The sequence below is a fragment of the Hemitrygon akajei genome, chromosome 2 (genome assembly GCF_048418815.1).
Source record: "Hemitrygon akajei chromosome 2, sHemAka1.3, whole genome shotgun sequence".
Lineage (NCBI taxonomy): Eukaryota > Metazoa > Chordata > Chondrichthyes > Myliobatiformes > Dasyatidae > Hemitrygon > Hemitrygon akajei.
In genome coordinates this window covers 197,670,771-197,694,530 of record NC_133125.1, presented here as the reverse complement: position 1 = coordinate 197,694,530, position 23,760 = coordinate 197,670,771, and the positions used below count along the sequence as shown (strand labels likewise).

The following is a 23,760-nucleotide window of genomic DNA, read 5'->3' as shown; positions in this document are numbered from 1 at the left end:
CTGAGCTACTATGAGACACCCCGGGTCGGGGGAGGAAACCTGAGCTGAGCTTGGAACCGGACAGGCCCGTTTACGTTTTTCCAAGTCTGTTTATTCCAGTTTTTAAAGAGATACGAGAACAGGAGCTGTCGGACGGAGGGGAACCACGGCTCTGACGTCACTAGATGGAGACCCGGATACTGTAAGGAGCGTTAGCTTTATTGGAAAAGTTGTACAATTAGATGAGCACACACATAAAGCGGCGGGACAGCAGTCGGAAAGGGGGTGCGGTCAGTACCGAGCCCAGATCAGGAACCGTGGGCAATGCAGTACAAGAACGCCTTCCCATCACCAGAGCCCAGGAGAGTTAGTCCACCGGCGGTGCGCCGGTTCCAGCATCCGCTGGTTCTGCCCGGTGTGTGCAGCGCGCCTGGTAAGAACCAGAGTCTTCGGGCACAAGTACACTCCGAGGATCCGCGTCACCGTGGCTGGCCGGTGCTTGTTGACGGGGTTCCCAATCGCACTACTACACCAGGACGTACAAGGGTCTCCCTGCACCGTGGGCCAGGAGCCCCAGGCCCACATGCAATGTGTCATCTCAAGATCACTTCTGTCGACAACGCCGTTGGACCACGGTCGGCGGAGATCCCAGGACCCTGTTGTGGCAGTGCGGTCACGATAAGATTCACTGGTTGGACACGGAGGGCCGATGCCAGGTTGGGTGAGCAGGCCGGTGCTGTGATTACTGAGAGCTGGTGACGGGAGGGCATTAATAGCGGAGAGAGTGCAGAAAGCGATGTTTAACCTGAAGCAAGGCGGGGAATCAGCGCGCCTTGGTCGGCCTCACGGGATGGGGCAGCTGAACCCGTCAGTGACAACGAACCAGATCTCCTTCCTGGAAGGTATAACAGAGAAAGGTGAGGGGAGTATTCCCGAGAGCGGAAGAGCAGTCCCTTTACTGGAGGGGCCGTTCTGAGGTTCTGCAGTGAAACCGGCTGCGTTTGACCGGGAGAGTGTGGAGATGCGCTGGGTTACGCGTTCCCAGAGTTAGAGAGGACAGGGACATGGACGAGAGGGGTACACAGTACTGCGGTGCAGCTGCAGGTCGAAGGCACTAGGCGGAGTAATATTTCGGTGTGGCCGACCTGGGCGAGGGGTCTGTTTCTGGGCTGTAGTATTCAATGTCTCTTAGGCACTCCCGTGTGGGTTACTGGGGAAGATCAAGCAACACGCACAAAATGCTGGAGGAACTCAGCAGGCCAGGCAGCGTCTATGGGAAAGAGCACAGTCGACGTGTCGGGCCGAGACCCTTCGGCAAGACTGGAGATAAAAAAAAAGATGAGCCAGAATTAAGAAGGGGGGGGGAGAGAAACACAAGGTGATAGGTGAAACTGGGAGGGGAAGTGAAGAGCTGGGAAGTTGATTCGTGAAATACATACAGGGTTGGAGAATGGGAATCAGGCCGCGAAGAAAGAAAAGGGGGAGGAGCAGCAGAGGGAGGTGATAGGCAGGTGAGGTGAGAGAGGGAAATGGGAATGGTGAGGGGGGGGGGGGGGCATTACCGGAAGTTTGAGACGTCAATGTTCAAGCACCAGGCTGGAGATCCCCAGACGGAATACAAAGTGTTGCTCCTCCGGCCTGACAGTGGAGGAGGCCGTGGATGGACATAGCGGAATGGGAGTGGGAAGAGGCTGTGGATGGACATAGCGGAATGGGAGTGGGAGGAGGCCGTGGATGGACATAGCGGAATGGGAGTGGGAAGAGGCCGTGGATGGACATAGTGGAATGGGAGTGGGAGGAGGCCGTGGATGGACATAGCGGAATGGGAGTGGGAAGAGGCTGTGGATGGACATAGTGGAATGGGAGTGGGAGGAGGCCGTGGATGGACATAGCGGAATGGGAGTGGGAAGAGGCCGTGGATGGACATAGCGGAATGGGAGTGGGAGGAGGCTGTGGATGGACATAGCGGAATGGGAGTGGGAGGAGGCCGTGGATGGACATAGCGGAATGGGAGTGGGAAGAGGCCGTGGATGGACATAGCGGAATGGGATTGGGAAGAGGCTGTGGATGGACATAGCGGAATGGGAGTGGGAGGAGGCCGTGGATGGACATAGCGGAATGGGAGCGGGAGGAGGCCTTGGATGGACATAGCGGAATGGGAGCGGGAGGAGGCCTTGGATGGACATAGCGGAATGGGAGCGGGAGGAGGCCGTGGATGGACATAGCGGAATGGGAGCGGGAGGAGGCCGTGGATGGACATAGCGGAATGGGAGCGGGAGGAGGCCTTGGATGGACATAGCGGAATGGGAGCGGGAGGAGGCCTTGGATGGACATAGCGGAATGGGAGCGGGAGGAGGCCGTGGATGGACATAGCGGAAAAGGAGCGGGAGGAGGCCGTGGATGGACATAGCGGAATGGGAGTGGGAGGAGGCCGTGGATGGACATAGCGGAATGGGAGCGGGAGGAGGCCGTGGATGGACATAGCGGAATGGGAGTGGGAAGAGACCGTGGATGGACATAGCGGAATGGGAGTGGGAAGAGGCCGTGGATGGACATAGCGGAATGGGAGTGGGAAGAGACCGTGGATGGACATAGCGGAATGGGAGTGGGAAGAGACCGTGGATGGACATAGCGGAATGGGAGTGGGAAGAGGCCGTGGATGGACATAGCGGAATGGGAGTGGGAAGAGGCCGTGGATGGACATAGCGGAATGGGATTGGGAAGAGGCTGTGGATGGACATAGCGGAATGGGAGTGGGAGGAGGCCGTGGATGGACATAGCGGAATGGGAGCGGGAGGAGGCCTTGGATGGACATAGCGGAATGGGAGCGGGAGGAGGCCTTGGATGGACATAGCGGAATGGGAGCGGGAGGAGGCCGTGGATGGACATAGCGGAATGGGAGCGGGAGGAGGCCGTGGATGGACATAGCGGAATGGGAGTGGGAAGAGACCGTGGATGGACATAGCGGAATGGGAGTGGGAAGAGGCCGTGGATGGACATAGCGGAATGGGAGTGGGAAGAGACCGTGGATGGACATAACGGAATGGGAGTGGGAAGAGGCCGTGGATGGACATAGCGGAATGGGAGCGGGAAGAGACCGTGGATGGACATAGCGGAATGGGAGTGGGAAGAGGCCGTGGATGGACATAGCGGAATGGGAGCGGGAAGAGACCGTGGATGGACATAGCGGAATGGGAGCGGGAAGAGGCCGTGGATGGACATAGCGGAATGGGAGCGGGAAGAGGCCGTGGATGGACATAGCGGAATGGGAGTGGGAAGAGACCGTGGATGGACATAGCGGAATGGGAGTGGGAAGAGACCGTGGATGGACATAGCGGAATGGGAGTGGGAAGAGACCGTGGATGGACATAGCGGAATGGGAGTGGGAAGAGACCGTGGATGGACATAGCGGAATGGGAGTGGGAGGAGGCCGTGGATGGACATAGCGGAATGGGAGTGGGAGGAGGCCGTGGATGGACATAGCGGAATGGGAGCGGGAGGAGGCCGTGGATGTACATAGCGGAATGGGAGCGGGAGGAGGCCGTGGATGGACATAGCGGAATGGGAGCGGGAGGAGGCCGTGGATGGACATAGCGGAATGGGAGCGGGAGGAGGCCGTGGATGGACATAGCGGAATGGGAGCGGGAGGAGGCCGTGGATGGACATAGCGGAATGGGAGTGGGAAGAGGCCGTGGATGGACATAGCGGATTGGGAGTGGGAAGTGGATTAAAATGGGTGACTACTGGGAGATCCTGTTTTTCCTGGTGGATGGAGTAAATGCTCGGCGAAGTGGTCTCCCAGTCTCCCAGTCTACATCGGGTCTCATAGATATACACGAGGCCACACAGAGAGCATTGGACACAGTGTATGACCCCAACAGACTCAGAGGTAAAGTGTTGCAAGGACTGTTTGTGACCCTGAATGGTAGTGAGGGAGGAGGTGTAGGGGCAGGTGTAGCACATGTTCCACTTGCAAGGACAAGTGCCAGGAGGGAAATCAGTGGTGAGGGACGAATGGACGAGGGAGTTGTGAAGAGAGCGATCCCTGTGGAAAGCAGAAAGTGTGTGTGTGTGTGGGGGGCGGGGGGGGGTGTGCTTGGTGGTGGGATCCTGATGGAGTTGTGGAAGTTATGGAGAATTATGTCCTGACGAAGGATCTCAGCCCAAAACGTCGACAGTACTTCTCCCTATAGATGCTGCCTAGCCTGCTGCGTTCCACCAGCATTTTGTGTGTGTTGCTTGAATTTCCAGCATCTGCAGATTTCCGTGTGTTTACGTGGAGACTTATGTACTGGAGGTGGAAGCTGCTGGGGTGCTAGGTGAGGACAAGAGGAACCCTATCCCTGGTAGGATGCTGGGAGGATGGGGGGAGGGCAGACTCGTGTGAAATGGAAGAGACGCGGTTGAGGGCAGTGTTGATGATGGAGGGAGGGAAGTCCCTTTCTTTGAAGGAGGACATATCTTTAGTCCTGGAATGGAAAGCCTCATCCTGAGAGCAGATGCGGCAGAGACAGAGGAATTGGACGGATGACAAGTAACAGGGTGGGACGAGGTATAGTCCAGGTAGCTGTGAGAGTCTGTGGGTTTGTGTAGACATCGGTGGATAAGCTGTCCCTGGAGTTAGATATAGTGAGATCAAGAAAGGGGAGAGAGGTATCGGAATGGCCCAGGTAAATTTGAGGGCAGGGTGGAAGTTAGAGGCAAAGTTGATTAAGTCGAGCTCTGCATGAATGCAGGAAGCAGCATCAATGCAGTTATCGATGAAGTGTAGGAAAAGTGGGGGAGTGACACCAGTGTAGGCTTGCAAAATAGACTGTTCAATGTAGTGGACAAAAAGGCAAGCATAGCTGGGACGCATGTGAGTGCCCCTGGCTACACCTTTTGTTTGAAGGAAGTGGGAGGACCCTAAGGAGAATTTATTGAGAGTGAGGGCTAGTTCGGCCAGATGGAGGAGAGTGGTGATGGAAAGGAACTGAATGGGTCTAGTATACAGAAAGAGCCAGCGAGCTTTGAGGCCTTCCTGGTGGAGGATAGAGTTGTATAGGTCCATGGTGAAAATTAGTTGATCGGGGCCAGGGAGCTTGAAATCATTGTAGAGATCAAGAGCATGTGGTGTCACGGATGTCGGTAGGAATGGATTGAGCCAGGGATAAATCAGTCGAGGTACGCAGATGTAAGTTCAGTGGGGCAGGAACAAGCAGAAACAATGGGTCTTTCTGGACAAGCAGGTTTGTGGGTCTTGGGTAGGAGGTAGAAACAGGAGGTGTGGGTGAGGGAATTATGAGATTGGTGGAGAGCGGATGGGAGATCCCCAGAGTTAATTCGGTCAGTGATGGTGTGGGAGACAATGTCCTGGTGTTCCTTAGTGGGATCCTGTTCAAAGGGTAAGTAAGAGGAGGTGTCTGACAGTTGTTCCCTCAGTGAGGTAGTTCACCAGACTACTACAGCAACCTCCTTCTGTGGGAGACCGATGACTCTGACCCCGGCAGTCGGTACCTCAGGACAGAACCGGTAATGCCTCTGATTTCGTTAATGAATGGTTCTGCTCTGCGTATTCCGATGGCCACTGAGGTAATCAACTCACATAGCAGGGTAATCCATCACCGGTTGTACCATTGTTCTGGACAACCACGTCTGCCTGCACACTGACCCAAGAAAACAATGCGGGTCGACGCTAACTCTGTCGCTCTGGCTTGGACACAAAAGCATCCCCAGCCTCCAATTCATTTCCCTGTGCTGGGGATGTACGTTACTTCAGCAAAAGCACAGAAGTCCGCTCCCGTCACACGCAGGGCTTAATAAAGTAAAGCTCTTCACTTGTACAACAGAACCTTGTTGCCCACAGAGAAGCAGTGTGATGAGAGGGGCTTTTGTCCCTCACCGAAGGAGATCTCTCAATCCTCCATCAACATGAGCACTGAAGCAATACTGCAGCTCCTCTGCTTCATCCACTGGCCCGCTCACAGATGCAGAGTTCTACGTCCACTTACCAGCCAATTCCGTCCCTTATTCCCTCAAACGGATTCCTGTTGAAAAACGCGGAGAAGGTAAAGAATTAGAGCATCTCCACTGCAGGGAGGGAGACAGGGTGCAGCGTTGGTGTCGCAATACATGTACCTAATGCCCCCTCCCACAGCGTGTTGCCTTTGGATGGGACGGTGGAGAGTTCACGTTACTCACCAGTGAAGTGAGTCTGGGTGGCTGCCGGATGGGAGAGAACAAGTGGGCTCTGAGGAGTGAGTGCAGAGGATACAAATAAGTATGTTGCGTTGGTCTCCACAGCGGAAGAGACCAGTGATATGAAGAGAGTCAGAGGGCAGAGGTGAGTGTCATGTGCTGGGGAAACTCAACTGTCGGGAGGTGAATAAATCTCCTGGATCTGAAAGAGGCAGATGAAGACACTGTGGAGGCATTAGAAGTGACCTTCCAAAAGTCACTTGGTTCAGGGAGCTGTGGAGGCGTTAGTAGTTCTTTTAATTTTTTTAGCGTGTCGCACCAGACAGTCAGCCATTCTTGTCTGGCGCGTGGTGTCAGGATTGGTCTCCTTCCGGATTAACTGGAACGTTCCTGACTCGACCCTTGTATTTTTACAAGGACGAGTGGATAGCTCGACAATGGAAAGCGTGCTCGGGGATGGCCCGACCTGGATTCGAACTTGGGAGCCTTCGCACCGGAGTCCGGCGCTGATGCCATTGCGCCGCCAGCCGGCATTCGTAGCAAGCTTCCAAAAGTCACTTGGTTCAGGGAATATCTCAGAAGACGGGAAAATCACACATTTGACAGTTTTGTTTAATGAGGTGGTGGGGCAGCAACCGACAGCATGCACAGGTCAGTTACCCTTCCTTGGTGGTGGTAAGCTGCTAGGGAACACTTCGGAAGAGTCCATATTATCATTGTACAATAGTATTAAGACAGGATAATATGAGCATTTGGAGACGCATAGCCCAATTAAGGATAGTCAGCGTTGCTTTGTCAGCAGCAAATCACAAGGTGGAGTGCATTCTTTCAGGATGTCACACAGGCCTTTGATGAAGGTAGAGGTGGTGTATATTGACCTCAGTGAGGGGCATCATAAGGTTCCACACAGCAAGCTCCTTCAGAGAGCTGGGAGGCATCAGTTCCAGGGAAACGTGACTGTGGATTCAAAACTGGCTTGCTCATGGAAGAGAGTGTGTGGTACAGGATCTACCTGGAGTCTGGTGACCAATGGTGTTCTGAGGAATTGGTTCTGGGATCCCTGCTCCTTGTGATTATTATAAATGATGGATGAGGAAGCAGAATGGTGGGTTAGTAAGGTTTCAGATGACAGATACGGATGGTGTAGAAGGTTGCAACTGAATGTGGATGGCAAGCAGTGTGGGGCAGAAATGGTGAAGGGATGGGTATTGAAAGTAAAATTCAGCAAGTCAGGCAGCATCTATGGAAATGAATAAACGACATTTTGGGGAAAGACCCTTCTTCAGGACTGGAAAGCAAGAGGGAAAATGTCTGAAAGAAAAAGGGAATGGATGATGAACAAGGAATAACAATAGAACTGGGGGGGGGTGATTACGGGAAGACAAAATTGCTGTTCACTCGTTAGATTGGAGGCGGCTCACATGGAATATGAAGTGATGCTCATCCACCCTGGGAGTAGCCTCATCATGGCAAAAGGTGAAGACATGGACCAATATTTGGAACAGGAATGGGTACGTGAATTAAAATGGATAGATAATTCATTGATTCCAAAAGAAATTACAGTGGCACAATAGCATTACAAGTTCACAGATTTACAAATTTTAGAAGAGAAGTGAGAAGAATAAATAAAAACAAGTTACTTTAAACAATCTAAGAGGAGCGGTCATCACTTCCCTGGCTATATGTTGACTCATTATAGAGCCTAATGGCCGAAGGTAAGAATGACCTCATACAGCGCTCTTGGAGCAGCGCAGTTGTCTTAGTCCGTTACTGAAAGTGCTCCTCTGTTCAGCCAAGATGGCACGCAGAGGGTGAGAAACGTTGTCCAGAATTTCAAGGATTTTCCGTAGGGTCCTTTGTTCTACCACAGCCTCCCGTGTGTCCAGTCTTGACTCCAATAACAGAGCCAGCCTTTCTAATCAGTTCATTGAGCCTGTTGGCATCGCCCATGTTGATGCCATTGCCCCAGCACACCACTGCATTGAAGATTGTACTGGCAACAACAGACTGGTAGAACTTGTAAAGGAGAGGCCTGCATACTCCAAAGGACCTCAGTCTCCTCAGGAAGTAGAGGCGACTCTGGCCCTTCTTGTACACAGTGCTCCACTCAAGTCTGTTGTCCAGATGCCCCCCCACCCCCAGATACATGTAGGCCCTCACCACATCCACGTCCTCACCATCGACAGTAACAGGTAACAGAGAGCAGTCTTAGTCCTCCTAAAGTCCACCACTGTCTCCTTTGCCTTACTGATGTTGAGCTGCACATGATTCAGCCTGCACCATTTGACAAAGTCCTCCACCAGGGCCCTGTATTCATCCTCCTGTCCACCCTTCATACATCCAGCTATTACTGAGTCATCAGAGAATTTCCGCAGACGACATGACTCAGTGATGTATCTAAAGTCAAAGGTGTGCAGAGTAAACAGGAAGGCAGCCGATACAGTCCAGTGCTGCTTATAGCCATGTCTGACACACAGCTCTGAAGCTGCACAAACTGTGGTCTGTCAGTCAGGTCGTCCATTATCCAGGATATAGTGGAAGTGTTAATCTGCATTGAATGGAACCTTTCCCCCAGCAGTGAGGGCTGTGTGGTATTGAAGGCACTTGAGAAATCAAAGTACGTGATCCTCACAGAGCTGCCCTGCTTATCCAATGGGAGCAGGCTCTGCTCAGCAGGTAGATGACAGCATTGTCGACTCCAACATGCTCCTGGTAGGCAAACTGCAGAGGAACGAGGGCTGATCTGACCCGGGGGTAGATGACAGCATCGTCAACTCCAACATGCTCCTGGTAGGCAAACTGCAGAGGAACGAGGGCTGATCTGACCCGGGGGTAGATGACAGCATCGTCGACTCCAACGTGCTCCTGGTAGGCAAACTGCAGAGGATCAAGGGCTGATCTGACCCGGGGGTAGATGACAGCATCGTCGACTCCAACGTGCTCCTGGTAGGCAAACTGCAGAGGATCGAGGGCTGATCTGACCCGGGGGTAGATGACAGCATCGTCGACTCCAACGTGCTCCTGATAGGCAAACTGCGGAGGACCGAGGGCTGATCTGACCAGGGTCAGAGGTGAGCCAGGACCAGCCACTCCAGGGTCAGGGACACTGGGCAGTGAGGCGGCTCATGGGTGGCAGGACAAGGAACCTCCAACCATGTGAAGGCTGCAGGAAGTTGGGGTGAACATGGATGTACAGAAATCGAGGAGAGCGAGTGAGGGCGACATCAGTAGTGGGGGATGGGAAACTCCGTTCTTTGAAGAAAGATGATTTCTCTGGAGTTCCAGAAAGGAATACCTGAATCTGGGGAAAAGATGTCACGGAGTCAAAGGAACTGAGAAAAGAGAACAGCATTTTTACAAGAACGAGCAGGGGAAGGTGGCTGTGGGAAGGGCGGGTTTCCAGAGAGATGGAGACTGAGAGATCGAGAGGAGAGAGAGGGGTCAGAAATGGACCAAGTGAATTCAGGGAAGGGTGGAGGTTGGAGACAAAGTTGATAAAATTGACGAGCTCTGCATCGGTGCATGAAACAGCACCAATGCATTTGGCATTGTGGCAGAGGATGAGTCAGGGAGCTTCCCCATTACCAGGGAAGGCTTGGAACAAAAAAACAGGCATAGTTGGAGACATTGCTACCCCTTGAGTCTGGAAAGAGTGTGAGGAACTGAAGGAAAAACTCTTGAGAGCAAGAGAGAGTTCTGCCAGACAGTGGAGGGTGGTGGAGGAGGGGGGTAGTGGAAGAGGGTGGTAGTGGAGGGTGGTGATGGAGGGGGGTAGTGGAGGAGGGTGGTGATGGTAGGGGGTAGTGGAGGAGGGTGGTAGTGGAAGGTAGTGGCGGAGGTTGGTGGAGGAGGGAAACGGTTGGGTCTTATGCTGAGAAAGAAGCAGAGAGCTTTAAGGCCTCCTTGACGGGGGATAGAAGTGTATCGGGACTGAGCATTCGTGGTGAAAATGAGGCTGTCAGGACTAAGTGATTGACACCACTTGAAGAGATTGAGAGTATGCGGTGTCAGATATAGGTGGGTAGGGACTGCAATGGGGGGGTAGAGTTGAGTAGATTGATGCAGACACAAGTTCAGTGTGCAGAGGGGCAGGGGCAGGAGCAGGCAGAAACTATGAAGTACACTTACAAACAAGCTGGATGAACTCAGCAGGTCAGGCAGCATCCATTGAACGTTTCGGGCCATTGACTGCTCGTTTCAACGGATGCTGCCCGACCTGCTGAGTTCCTCCGGCTTGTTTGTACGTGTTGATTTGACCACAGCATCTACATTGTACTTTGTGTAGAAACTATGAAGGTTGTTAAGGAGGCAGAATGTGTCTTAGCCTTCACTAGTGGGGGAATGAGTTCAAGAGTCGTCAGGTAATGTTGCAGCTCTTCAAGTCCTGGTTAGACCACATTTGGAATATTGCTTCAGGTCTGGTCATCTGATTATAGGAAGGATGTTGGTGGAGGCAGGTACATAGGGGCATTGAAGGGACTCTTGCATATAAAATACCTACCAGGATACTGAGTGGATCAGAAAGCCTGGTTTGTGAGATTTTTCTCCCTGGAGTGAAGGAGGGTGAGAGGTGAGTTGAAAGAGGAGTACAAGATGATACTGAGTGGATCAGAAAGCCTGGTTTGTGAGATTTTTCTCCCTGGAGTGAAGGAGGGTGAGAGGTGAGTTGAAAGAGGAGTACAAGATGATACTGAGTGGATCAGAAAGCCTGGTTTGTGAGATTTTTCTCCCTGGAGTGAAGGAGGGTGAGAGGTGAGTTGAAAGAGGAGTACAAGATGATACTGAGTGGATCAGAAAGCCTGGTTTGTGAGATTTTCTCCCTGGAGTGAAGGAGGGTGAGAGGTGAGTTGAAAGAGGAGTACAAGATGATACTGAGTGGATCAGAAAGCCTGGTTTGTGAGATTTTCTCCCTGGAGTGAAGGAGGGTGAGAAGTGAGTTGAAAGAGGAGTACAAGATGATACTGAGTGGATCAGAAAGCCTGGTTTGTGAGATTTTTCTCCCTGGAGTGAAGGAGGGTGAGAGGTGAGTTGAAAGAGGAGTACAAGATGATACTGAGTGGATCAGAAAGCCTGGTTTGTGAGATTTTTCTCCCTGGAGTGAAGGAGGGTGAGAGGTGAGTTGAAAGAGGAGTACAAGATGATACTGAGTGGATCAGAAAGCCTGGTTTGTGAGATTTTTCTCCCTGGAGTGAAGGAGGGTGAGAGGTGAGTTGAAAGAGGAGTACAAGATGATACTGAGTGGATCAGAAAGCCTGGTTTGTGAGATTTTCTCCCTGGAGTGAAGGAGGGTGAGAGGTGAGTTGAAAGAGGAGTACAAGATGATACTGACTGGATAGTAACAGACTTCTTCCTGGAGTGAAAATGACAGACTTGAGGAAGCAGAATTTTAATGTGAGTGGAGAAAGGTGGAGCAGGACGACAGATAGAGAGAGTGGTGATTGCCTGGTAGACACTGGGGTGGTGTGGGTAGAGGCAGATACATTAGGACCTTCAGGGGACTCTTACATTGGCACGTGGACGATGGAGAAATGGAGCGCTATGTAGATGGAAAGGGTTAGAATGTCCTCAGAGTAAGTTAAATAGATGGCAGAGCTTCGTGGGCTGATAGCCCTGTACTTACTGCAAATTTCTATTGCATGTACAGTATATCATAAAATAAGACGAAATCTGCGTGTTTTACCTCAGGGATTTCATATTGGCTGTTAGGAATGTTTGAGGAGCACAAGGACGGGGTACAGGGGTCCATAACCACACCCACGGTTGGCACTGGAGCTCAGGGCAGCCGTTTTCACTGTTCCTTCCCCTTGGAGGAGCAGAGTGAGGAGAGGGGCTTCTGTCTCTTACCACTGGACTGCTGCCACCTGTCTGTCAGCAGGAGCACTGCAGGGCCTCTGGTTAATTTACCAGCCTGCTCACAGACTCAGTGATCCAGTTCCACTCACCATGCCGACTTCCTACCGAAGTTATCCGGGACCCTGTTCCGGATGGTGGAGATATAAAGAATTAAATCAAGTAGCATCGACAGAGTGGGAATAAAGGAAGAACATTTCTGCTTGGCTACTGGTGGCCAGAGTGTGCCACAGGGGTTGATGTTGGGGCAGTTTCTTTTTACACTGTATATGAAAGAATTGATGACTTTGTGGCCACGTTTGTGGACAAGAGAGGGGCAGGTAGTGTTAACGACACAGGGTGTCTGCAGAGAAACAGACAGATTGGGAGACTGGGCAGATGGAGTACAGTGTAGGGAAGTGCCTGACGTGCACTTTTGTAGAAGGAATAAAGGCACGGACCACCTTCCAAAGGTGGAGAAAATTCAAACTTCAGAAAAGAGATGTGAGAGTTCCCCAGTGGTGAACTTGCAGGCTGGTAAGGGAGGCAAATGCAACGTTAGCCTTCATTTTGAGAAGCCCAGAATACAAAAGCAAGAACGTAATGCTGAAGCTTTATGAGACATTGGTCAGACTGTGCTTGGAATATGGTGAGTGGTTTTGGGGTCCCTTATTGGAGAGAGGTTGTGCTGGCGTTGCAGATGGTCCAGAAGGGCTTCACAGGAATGAAAGAGTTAAAATATGAGGAACTTTTGATGGCTCTGAACGTATACTGGCTTGGTTTAAAAGAATGAGGGGGTTATCATTAAAAACTATTGAATATTGAAAGTGGATGAGGCGGATGTGGAGAGGCTGAATCCTACAATAGGTAGTTTGGGACCAGAGGGCACAGCTTCAGTGTATCCCTTTCGGACAAAGATGAGGGAAAATATCTTCAGCCGAAGTGTGGTAACCCTGTGGAATTCATTGCTCTGCAGGCCAAGTCATTGGGTATGTTTAAGGGAGAGGGTGATAGGTTCTAGATTAATCAGAGCATCAAAGGTTCCAGGGAGAAGGCAGGAGAATGGGGTTGATAAAGCATAATAAAACAGCCATGATGGAACGCGGAGCAGACTCGATGAGCCGAATGGCCTTATCTGCTCCAACATATTATGGTCTAATTAGTAACTCCATATCCAGCACCTACCTGTCGCTCTCTTCCTTCCCCCTCTCTCTCCATCTCACTCCCACCAGAACTCTTCCAGAGCTGCTCAGTGGAAGCCTTGAACCCACCAGCCCACCTTCAGCCTGCAGCACCGAGCGTCAGGTTCAACAGTACTCTTTCTTCTGTTTCTGCCAGAACCCAGACAACCCAGCTGCACAGTTCCCTGGAACATTGACACAACCTCGCTCTCCGAACACACCAACAACCTGCTACTCTGGGCATTTGCCCCATTCTCACTTTGGTGCTAGGTCTCCTTGACGCTCTGACCTGCATTTCACAGACTTGCCGTGCCCTGCTGTTCCGTTAATCCCCTCTCTGTCTAACTGCACTCATTAACACATCAAACAGATCCTCTTTCAGCAGGTTACAGCCTTTGATTCTACTCCGGCCGGTCACAGGCACAGTGTGCCACTGTCACTTACTCTCTGGCAGAACCTTCAGTCTTGTCACTTGGTAAAACGAAGGGCCTGTGGAATGTGAAGAAGACAAGGAATTAGATATTCTGTGTACAGAGCAGGACATGGATGAGAGACGGAGACAGGACAGAGACCTGGGTTAGATCTCCCGTGCGTTATTGAACAGAGCACCGAGTGACCACATTTCCCATATTGAATCTGCAAGAGATACACTTTGCTGTATGTGAGATCTCAGCTCTGATTCCTGTGCGGTTCTGGTGGACAACAGAAGACCAGGAAACATTTAGAAGCTGACAGGATAATTGAGAGGCCAGAAAGCATGTTGTATTGTAACTTGCTGAGGGATGATCTTACAAGATCATGAGGGGCATAGATAAAGTGGACAGAGTGTATTTCTTTCCCAGGGTTGAAATGTCGAATACCAGAGGGCACGCATTGAAGGTGAGAGGGGGTAGGTTCAAGGAGGATTGAGGGGCAGGTTCTTCTGCACAGAGAGTCATGGATGCCCGGAATGCACGGCCTGCTATGGCGGTAGAGGCAAATACATTAGAGGCTTTTAAGAGATGTTTTGACAGGCTCATGGATGTGAGGAAGATGGATGGATATGGGCATGGTGTAGGTAGGAGGGATTAGTGTTTGGCTGTTTTTGATTTGCTTTTAAACTGGTTCATCACAACATTATGGGCTGAACTCTTCGATATACATTGGAAATGATGCTGGAGAGGTTGGAATGGGGAACAGGGAAGTGGCAGAGGGGAAGATGCCAGCAATATAACCAGAATTCAGGAGGATCGGGGCTGAAGTGAATGTAGTTGTCATTATTAACGGGAAGCTGAAGGCAGGTAAGTCACATAGACACCCCAGGGTTCTGAAAGAGGTGGCTCAAGAGATTGTGGAGGCATTAGTAATTCAGAATGGTGATCCATGCATGCGCCAAATAGATGGTGGAGATCTTAAATGTTTTTCTTTGCATCTGTATTTACTGGTGAGACAGTCTGTAGAGTGAAGCAAAGCAGCAGCGAGCCCATACCCATTACAGAGCTGGAGACGTAAATCCCTCAGGCCTGAGAATGTGTTCCTTCAGATCTGTGGGAGGCAAGGGCAGGTACTGCAGGACCCTAGCAGAGATCATCCTTATTGATAGGTGAGGGACCGGAGGATTGGAGGATGGCCAATATTTTTCCGCTGTTTAAGAAAGCCTCTGAATATAAACCAGGAAATGATAGGCCAATGAGCCTAACATCAGTAGAAGGAAAGTTATTGAAAAGTATTCTTAGAGACCAGATATATGAATATTTGGATAGTCAGGGACTGATTAGGGATACTCAGCTTGGCTTTGTGTGTGCTAGATAGTGTCTAACCAATCTTGCAGAATTTTTTTAAGTTACCAGGAAAGTTGTTGAAGGCAAGAAGTGGATGTTGTCTACATGGACTTTAGCAAGGCATTTGACAAGGTCCCACAAGGGAGATTGGTCAAGAAGGTTGAGTCACTTGGCATTCAGGGTAAGGTAGTAAATTGGATTAGACATTGGCTTTGTGGGAGAAGCCAGAGAGTGGCAGTAGATGGTTGCCTGTGACTAGTGGTGTGCCACAGGGATTGGTGTTGGGTTATATTGTTGTTTGTCATCTATATCAATGATTTTGATGATAATGTGGGTAACTTTGCGGATGACACCAAGATTGTGGGTATAGTGGACAGCGAGGAAGACTATCATGGCTTGCAGTGGGATCTGGACAAGCTGGAAAAATGGGCTGAGAAACGGCAGATGGAATTTAATGCAGACAAGTGTAAGGTAGGGCTTTGGTAGGACAACCAGGGCAGGTCTTTCACAGTGAACAGTAGGGCTCTGAGGAGTGCGGTAGAACAAAGAGATCTTAGAATACAGGTCCATAAGGCATTGCAAATGGAATCACAGGTAGACAGGGCCGTAAAGAAAGCTTTTGCCACATTAGCCTTCATAATTCGACGTACTGAATACAGGAAATGAGAGGTTCTGTTGAAGTTGCATAAGACATTGGTGAGGCCTAATTTGCAGTGTTGTGTGCAGCCCTGGTCACCTACCTACAGGGAAGATTGAAAGAGTACAGAGAAAATTTACAAGGATATTGCCGGATCTAGAGGACCTGAGGTGTAAGGAAAGTATGAATAGGTTCGGATTTTATTCCACGGAATGCATAAAACTAAGGGAACATTTGATAGAGGTATACAAAATTATGAGGTGTGTAGATAGGGTAAATGCAAGCTGGCTTTTTCCATTGAGGCTGTGTGGGATTACAACCTGAGGTCATGGGTTAAGGGTGAAAGGTGAAGAGTTTAAGGGGAACATGGTGGGGGGGGGGTGGTGTCACTTCTTCACTCAGAAGGTTGTGAGAGTGTGGAACGAGCCACCAGCACAAGTGCAATGTGCAAGCTCGATTTCAAAGTTTCAGAGAAGTTTGAATAGAGACATGGATAGTAGAGATATGGAGGACTGGGGTCCACAGGACTAGGCAGTTTAAATGATTCCACATAGACTAGATGGGTTTGAGGGCCTGTTTCTATGCTGTACTTTTCTATTACTCTATGACCCAAAGAACACTTAGATGCTAAAATAGTTCCAGAACTATAACTGTCACTCCACTTTTTAAGAGGGAGGGAAGCAAAAGACAAGAAATTATAGACCAGTTAGCCAGACTTCAGTGTTTGGGAAGATGTTGGTATTCAGTATTAAGGATGAGGTTTCGAGGTACTTGGAGGCACACAATAAGAGAGGCCTTTTCTACGTCGGCTGCCAGGGACTAGTGATGTTCATCAGCAGCCAGTGTTGGGGCCGCTTCTCAATGTTAGATCTCAAGGATTTAGATAACAAAATTAATGGCTCTATGCCTATTTTTGCAGACAGTACAAAGGTAGAGGGGCAGATAGTGTTGAGAAAGCAGGAAATCTGAAAAAGTACTGAGAGTTTAGGAGAATGGGCAAAGACGTGTCAGGTGAAATATCGTGTAGCAAAGTGTACGGTCATACATTTTGGTAGAAGGAAGAATGGCACAGATTATTTTCTAAACAGAGAGAAAATTCGAAAATCGGAGTTGCACAGGGACTTGGGAGGTCAATTTGCAGTTGAGTCGGTGATGAGGAAGATAAATGCAATGTTAGCATTCATTTCAAGAGGACTAGGATGTAATGCTGAGGCTTCATAAGAAAGCACTTGGAGTATTGTGAGCAGTTTTGAAACACTTTTCAAAGAAATGATGTGCTGACATTGGAGAAAGTCCAGGCGATGTTCACGAGAATTATTCTGGGAATGTAACGGTTAATGTATGAGGTGCATTTGAAGCCATAGAGCCATTAATTTTGTTATCTAAATCCTTGAGATCTAACACTAAGAGAAGCTGCCCCAACACTGGCTGCTGAGTTTAAAAGAATGAGGGGTGACCTTATTGAAACCTGTCAAACATTGAATGGCCTAGTTAGAGTGCATGTGGAGAGGATGTTTCCTATAGTGGGGGAGTCTAGGACCAGAGGACACAGATAGAGTGGATGTGGAGAGGATGTTTCCTATAGTGGGGGAGTCTAGGACCAGGGGACACAGATAGAGTGGATGTGGAGAGGATGTTTCCTATAGTGGGTGAGTCTAGGACCAGAGGACACAGATAGAGTGGATGTGGAGAGGATGTTTCCTATAGTGGGGGAGTCTAGGACCAGGGGACACAGATAGAGTGGATGTGGAGAGGATGTTTCCTATAGTGGGTGAGTCTAGGACCAGAGGACACAGATACAGTGGATGTGGAGAGGATGTTTCCTATAGTGGGGGAGTCTAGGACCAGAGGACACAGATAGAGTGGATGTGGAGAGGATGTTTCCTATAGTGGGGGAGTCTAGGACCAGGGGACACAGATAGAGTGGATGTGGAGAGGATGTTTCCTATAGTGGGTGAGTCTAGGACCAGAGGACACAGATACAGTGGATGTGGAGAGGATGTTTCCTATGGTGGGGGAGTCTAGGACCAGAGGACACAGATACAGTGGATGTGGAGAGGATGTTTCCTATAGTGGGGGAGTCTAGGACCAGAGGACACAGATAGAGTGGATGTGGAGAGGATGTTTCCTACAGTGGGGGAGTCTAGGACCAGAGGGTACAGATAGAGTGGATGTGGAGAGGATGTTTCCTATAGTGAGGGAGTCTAGGACCAGAGGACACAGATAGAGTGGATGTGGAGAGGATGTTTCCTATAGTGGGGGAGTCTAGGACCAGAGGACACAGATAGAGTGGAAGTGGAGAGGATGTTTCCTATAGTGGGGGAGTCTAGGACCAGAGGACACAGATAGAGTGGATGTGCAGAGGATGTTTCCTATAGTGGGGGAGTCTAGGACCAGAGGACACAGATAGAGTGGATGTGGAGAGGATGTTTCCTATAGTGAGGGAGTCTAGGACCAGAGGACACAGATAGAGTGGATGTGGAGAGGATGTTTCCTATGGTGGGGGAGTCTAGGACCAGAGGACACAGATAGAGTGGATGTGGAGAGGATGTTTCCTATAGTGGGTGAGTCTAGGACCAGAGGACACAGATAGAGTGGATGTGGAGAGGATGTTTCCTATAGTGGGTGAGTCTAGGACCAGAGGACACAGATAGAGTGGATGTGGAGAGGATGTTTCCTATAGTGGGGGAGTCTAGGACCAGAGGACACAGATAGAGTGGATGTGGAGAGGATGTTTCCTATAGTGGGGGAGTCTAGGACCAGAGGACACAGATAGAGTGGATGTGGAGAGGATGTTTCCTATAGTGGGGGAGTCTAGGACCAGGGGACACAGATAGAGTGGATGTGGAGAGGATGTTTCCTATAGTGGGGGAGTCTAGGACCAGAGGACACAGATAGAGTGGATGTGGAGAGGATGTTTCCTATGGTGGGGGAGTCTAGGACCAGAGGACACAGATAGAGTGGATGTGGAGAGGATGTTTCCTACAGTGGGGGAGTCTAGGACCAGAGGGTACAGATAGAGTGGATGTGGAGAGGATGTTTCCTATAGTGAGGGAGTCTAGGACCAGAGGACACAGATAGAGTGGATGTGGAGAGGATGTTTCCTATAGTGGGGGAGTCTAGGACCAGAGGACACAGATAGAGTGGATGTGGAGAGGATGTTTCCTATAGTGGGGGAGTCTAGGACCAGAGGACACAGATAGAGTGGATGTGGAGAGGATGTTTCCTATAGTGGGGGAGTCTAGGACCAGAGGACACAGATAGAGTGGATGTGGAGAGGATGTTTCCTATAGTGAGGGAGTCTAGGACCAGAGGACACAGATAGAGTGGATGTGGAGAGGATGTTTCCTATGGTGGGGGAGTCTAGGACCAGAGGACACAGATAGAGTGGATGTGGAGAGGATGTTTCCTACAGTGGGGGAGTCTAGGACCAGAGGGTACAGATAGAGTGGATGTGGAGAGGATGTTTCCTATAGTGAGGGAGTCTAGGACCAGAGGACACAGATAGAGTGGATGTGGAGAGGATGTTTCCTATAGTGGGGGAGTCTAGGACCAGAGGACACAGATAGAGTGGATGTGGAGAGGATGTTTCCTATAGTGGGGGAGTCTAGGACCAGAGGACACAGATAGAGTGGATGTGGAGAGGATGTTTCCTATAGTGAGGGAGTCTAGGACCAGAGGACACAGATAGAGTGGATGTGGAGAGGATGTTTCCTATGGTGGGGGAGTCTAGGACCAGAGGACACAGATAGAGTGGATGTGGAGAGGATGTTTCCTATAGTGGGTGAGTCTAGGACCAGAGGACACAGATAGAGTGGATGTGGAGAGGATGTTTCCTATAGTGGGGGAGTCTAGGACCAGAGGACACAGATAGAGTGGATGTGGAGAGGATGTTTCCTATAGTGGGGGAGTCTAGGACCAGAGGACACAGATAGAGTGGATGTGGAGAGGATGTTTCCTATAGTGGGGGAGTCTAGGACCAGGGGACACAGATAGAGTGGATGTGGAGAGGATGTTTCCTATAGTGGGTGAGTCTAGGACCAGAGGACACAGATAGAGTGGATGTGGAGAGGATGTTTCCTATGGTGGGGGAGTCTAGGACCAGAGGACACAGATAGAGTGGATGTGGAGAGGATGTTTCCTATGGTGGGGGAGTCTAGGACCAGAGGACACAGATAGAGTGGATGTGGAGAGGATGTTTCCTATGGTGGGGGAGTCTAGGACCAGAGGACACAGATAGAGTGGATGTGGAGAGGATGTTTCCTACAGTGGGGGAGTCTAGGACCAGAGGGTACCGATAGAGTGGATGTGGAGAGGATGTTTCCTATAGTGAGGGAGTCTAGGACCAGAGGACACAGATAGAGTGGATGTGGAGAGGATGTTTCCTATAGTGGGGGAGTCTAGGACCAGAGGACACAGATAGAGTGGATGTGGAGAGGATGTTTCCTATAGTGGGGGAGTCTAGGACCAGAGGACACAGATAGAGTGGATGTGGAGAGGATGTTTCCTATAGTGGGGGAGTCTAGGACCAGAGGACACAGATAGAGTGGATGTGGAGAGGATGTTTCCTATATTGAGGGAGTCTAGGACCAGAGGACACAGATAGAGTGGATGTGGAGAGGATGTTTCCTATGGTGGGGGAGTCTAGGACCAGAGGACACAGATAGAGTGGATGTGGAGAGGATGTTTCCTATAGTGGGTGAGTCTAGGACCAGAGGACACAGATAGAGTGGATGTGGAGAGGATGTTTCCTATAGTGGGGGAGTCTAGGACCAGAGGACACAGATAGAGTGGATGTGGAGAGGATGTTTCCTATGGTGGGGGAGTCTAGGACCAGAGGACACAGATAGAGTGGATGTGGAGAGGATGTTTCCTATGGTGGGGGAGTCTAGGACCAGAGGACACAGATAGAGTGGATGTGGAGAGGATGTTTCCTATGGTGGGGGAGTCTAGGACCAGAGGACACAGATAGAGTGGATGTGGAGAGGATGTTTCCTACAGTGGGGGAGTCTAGGACCAGAGGGTACAGATAGAGTGGATGTGGAGAGGATGTTTCCTATAGTGAGGGAGTCTAGGACCAGAGGACACAGATAGAGTGGATGTGGAGAGGATGTTTCCTATAGTGGGGGAGTCTAGGACCAGAGGACACAGATAGAGTGGATGTGGAGAGGATGTTTCCTATAGTGGGGGAGTCTAGGACCAGAGGACACAGATAGAGTGGATGTGGAGAGGATGTTTCCTATAGTGGGGGAGTCTAGGACCAGAGGACACAGATAGAGTGGATGTGGAGAGGATGTTTCCTATAGTGAGGGAGTCTAGGACCAGAGGACACAGATAGAGTGGATGTGGAGAGGATGTTTCCTATGGTGGGGGAGTCTAGGACCAGAGGACACAGATAGAGTGGATGTGGAGAGGATGTTTCCTACAGTGGGGGAGTCTAGGACCAGAGGGTACAGATAGAGTGGATGTGGAGAGGATGTTTCCTGTAGTGGGGGAGTCTAGGACCAGAGGACACAGATAGAGTGTATGCAGAGAGGATGTTTCCTGTAGTGGGGGAGTCTAGGACCAAAGGACACAGATAGAGTCGATGTGGAGAGGATGTTTCCCATTTTGGAGAGGGTCTCAGAATGCTGGGACTTCCCTCCAGATCTGGAACCGAGACAAGAGGAATTTAGCCAAGGGTGGTGAATCTGTGGAACTCATTGTCGCAGACAGCTGTGTAGTCCAGAACGTTGGGTATATTTAAAACAGATGTTGATAGCTCTGTAATTACTAAAGGTGTCAAAGGTCACAGGGAGAAGGCAGGAGAATGGAATTGAGAGGGATAATAAATCAGCCATGATAGAATGGCAAAGTCTTATGGACAGTTGGCTAGAGGGTATTTACCCTACCCATGGTAAGTTTTTACAGTCGTTAAGGATAAAAATTTCCCAGTACTTGGATGAAATAGGATGAAATTAGCAGAGATCAAGGGAGACTTTACTTGAGAACTCTGGGGAGCTCGGAGATCTGAGACAAACTGTTCACACCATTCATTCCCCTTACCACTGGAGCCCCTCCGTCAGCCCGAGCACCCATCCAGATCTGTGACCACCCGCTTCGGGCATTCACCACCAGAGCTGAGACAAACTGTTCACACCATTCATTCCCCTTACCACTGGAGCCCCTCCGTCAGCCCGAGCACCCATCCAGATCTGTGACCACCCGCTTCGGGCATTCACCACCAGAGCTGAGACAAACTGTTCACACCATTCATTCCCCTTACCACTGGAGCCCCTCCGTCAGCCCGAGCACCCATCCAGATCTGTGACCACCCGCTTCGGGCATTCACCACCAGAGCTGAGACAAACTGTTCACACCATTCATTCCCCTTACCACTGGAGCCCCTCCGTCAGCCCGAGCACCCATCCAGATCTGTGACCACCCGCTTCGGGCATTCACCACCAGAGCTGAGACAAACTGTTCACACCATTCATTCCCCTTACCACTGGAGCCCCTCCGTCAGCCCGAGCACCCATCCAGATCTGTGACCACCCGCTTCGGGCATTCACCACCAGAGCTGAGACAAACTGTTCACACCATTCATTCCCCTTACCACTGGAGCCCCTCCGTCAGCCCGAGCACCCATCCAGATCTGTGACCACCCGCTTCGGGCATTCACCACCAGAGCTGAGACAAACTGTTCACACCATTCATTCCCCTTACCACTGGAGCCCCTCCGTCAGCCCGAGCACCCATCCAGATCTGTGACCACCCGCTTCGGGCATTCACCACCAGAGCTGAGACAAACTGTTCACACCATTCATTCCCCTTACCACTGGAGCCCCTCCGTCAGCCCGAGCACCCATCCAGATCTGCAGCACCTTTCATTCAATTACCGTTGTGCTCACAGAAGCACTTACCCATCAGCTCCACCCGAATATCCCTCAGTTGGATTCCTGTTCAAGAAGGAAAAGAATGAAAATCTCTGTGCTGTAGGGAGGGACGCTCGGAGACACGGAGCAGTGGCCACTCAGCGATACACAGACAATGCCTCCTCCCATAACACCGACAGCCGCGGAGTGAGAGGGTGAGGCGCTGCCTTTCGATGAGAGAGTGCAGAGGATCCACATACATCAGACACTCAGCTGAGAAGTGGGATTGGGAGATGTGTGAGAACAAAGAGGCTGTTGGGAGTGGGTGCCTTGGGAATCGGTTCCACAAACCAGCCGAGGTGCATGAGATTTGGGCAGAGAGGAATATTTCACAGGTACAGTCGTGCGAATCGGTTCCACAAATCAGCCGAGGTGCATAGGATTTGGGCAGAGAGGAATATTTCACAGGTACAGTCGTGCGAATCGGTTCCACAAACCAGCCGAGGTGCATGGGATTTGGGCAGAGAGGAATATTTCACAGGTACAGTCGTGGGGAACAGTTCCACAAACCAGCTGAGTTGCATGGGATTTGGGCAGAGAGGAATATTTCACAGGTACAGTCGTGCGAATCGGTTCCACAAACCAGCCGAGGTGCATGGGATTTGGGCAGAGAGGAATATTTCACAGGTACAGTCCTGGGGAACAGTTCCACAAACCAGCCGAGGTGCATGGGATTTGGGCAGAGAGGAATATTTCACTGGTACAGTCGTGGGAATCGGTTCCACAAACCAGCCGAGGTGCATGGGATTTGGGCAGAGAGGAATATTTCACAGGTACAGTCGTGGGGAACAGTTCCACAAACCAGCCGAGGTGCATGCGATTTGGGCAGAGAGGAATATTTCACAGGTACAGTCGTGGGGAACAGTTCCACAAACCAGCCGAGGTGCATGGGATTTGGGCAGAGAGGAATATTTCACAGGTACAGTCGTGGGGAACAGTTCCACAAACCAGCCGAGGTGCATGCGATTTAGGCAGAGAGGAATATTTCACAGGTACAGTCGTGCGAATCGGTTCCACAAACCAGCCGAGGTGCATGGGATTTGGGCAGAGAGGAATATTTCACTGGTACAGTCGTGGGAATCGGTTCCACAAACCAGCCGAGGTGCATGGGATTTGGGCAGATAGGAATATTTCACAGGTACAGTCGTGGGGAACAGTTCCACAAACCAGCCGAGGTGCATGCGATTTGGGCAGAGAGGAATATTTCACAGGTACAGTCGTGGGGAACAGTTCCACAAACCAGCCGAGGTGCATGGGATTTGGGCAGAGAGGAATATTTCACA

At 50.6% G+C, this 23,760-nt stretch overlaps 1 long non-coding RNA gene across 1 annotated transcript in view; it reads right to left on the bottom strand.

Moving 5' to 3' along the window:
• Window positions 1-752: 752 nt before the first annotated feature.
• LOC140719972 (uncharacterized) overlaps window positions 753-23,760 on the bottom strand; it is a 28,260-nt gene continuing 5,252 nt past the window's right edge. Inside the window, exons 2-5 of the long non-coding RNA XR_012097066.1 lie at window positions 22,466-22,501; window positions 13,611-13,655; window positions 5,970-6,005; window positions 753-874 (exon numbers count right to left, since the gene is read on the bottom strand). This is a non-coding gene — a long non-coding RNA (uncharacterized lncRNA). The remainder of the gene's footprint in view (window positions 875-5,969; window positions 6,006-13,610; window positions 13,656-22,465; window positions 22,502-23,760) is intronic.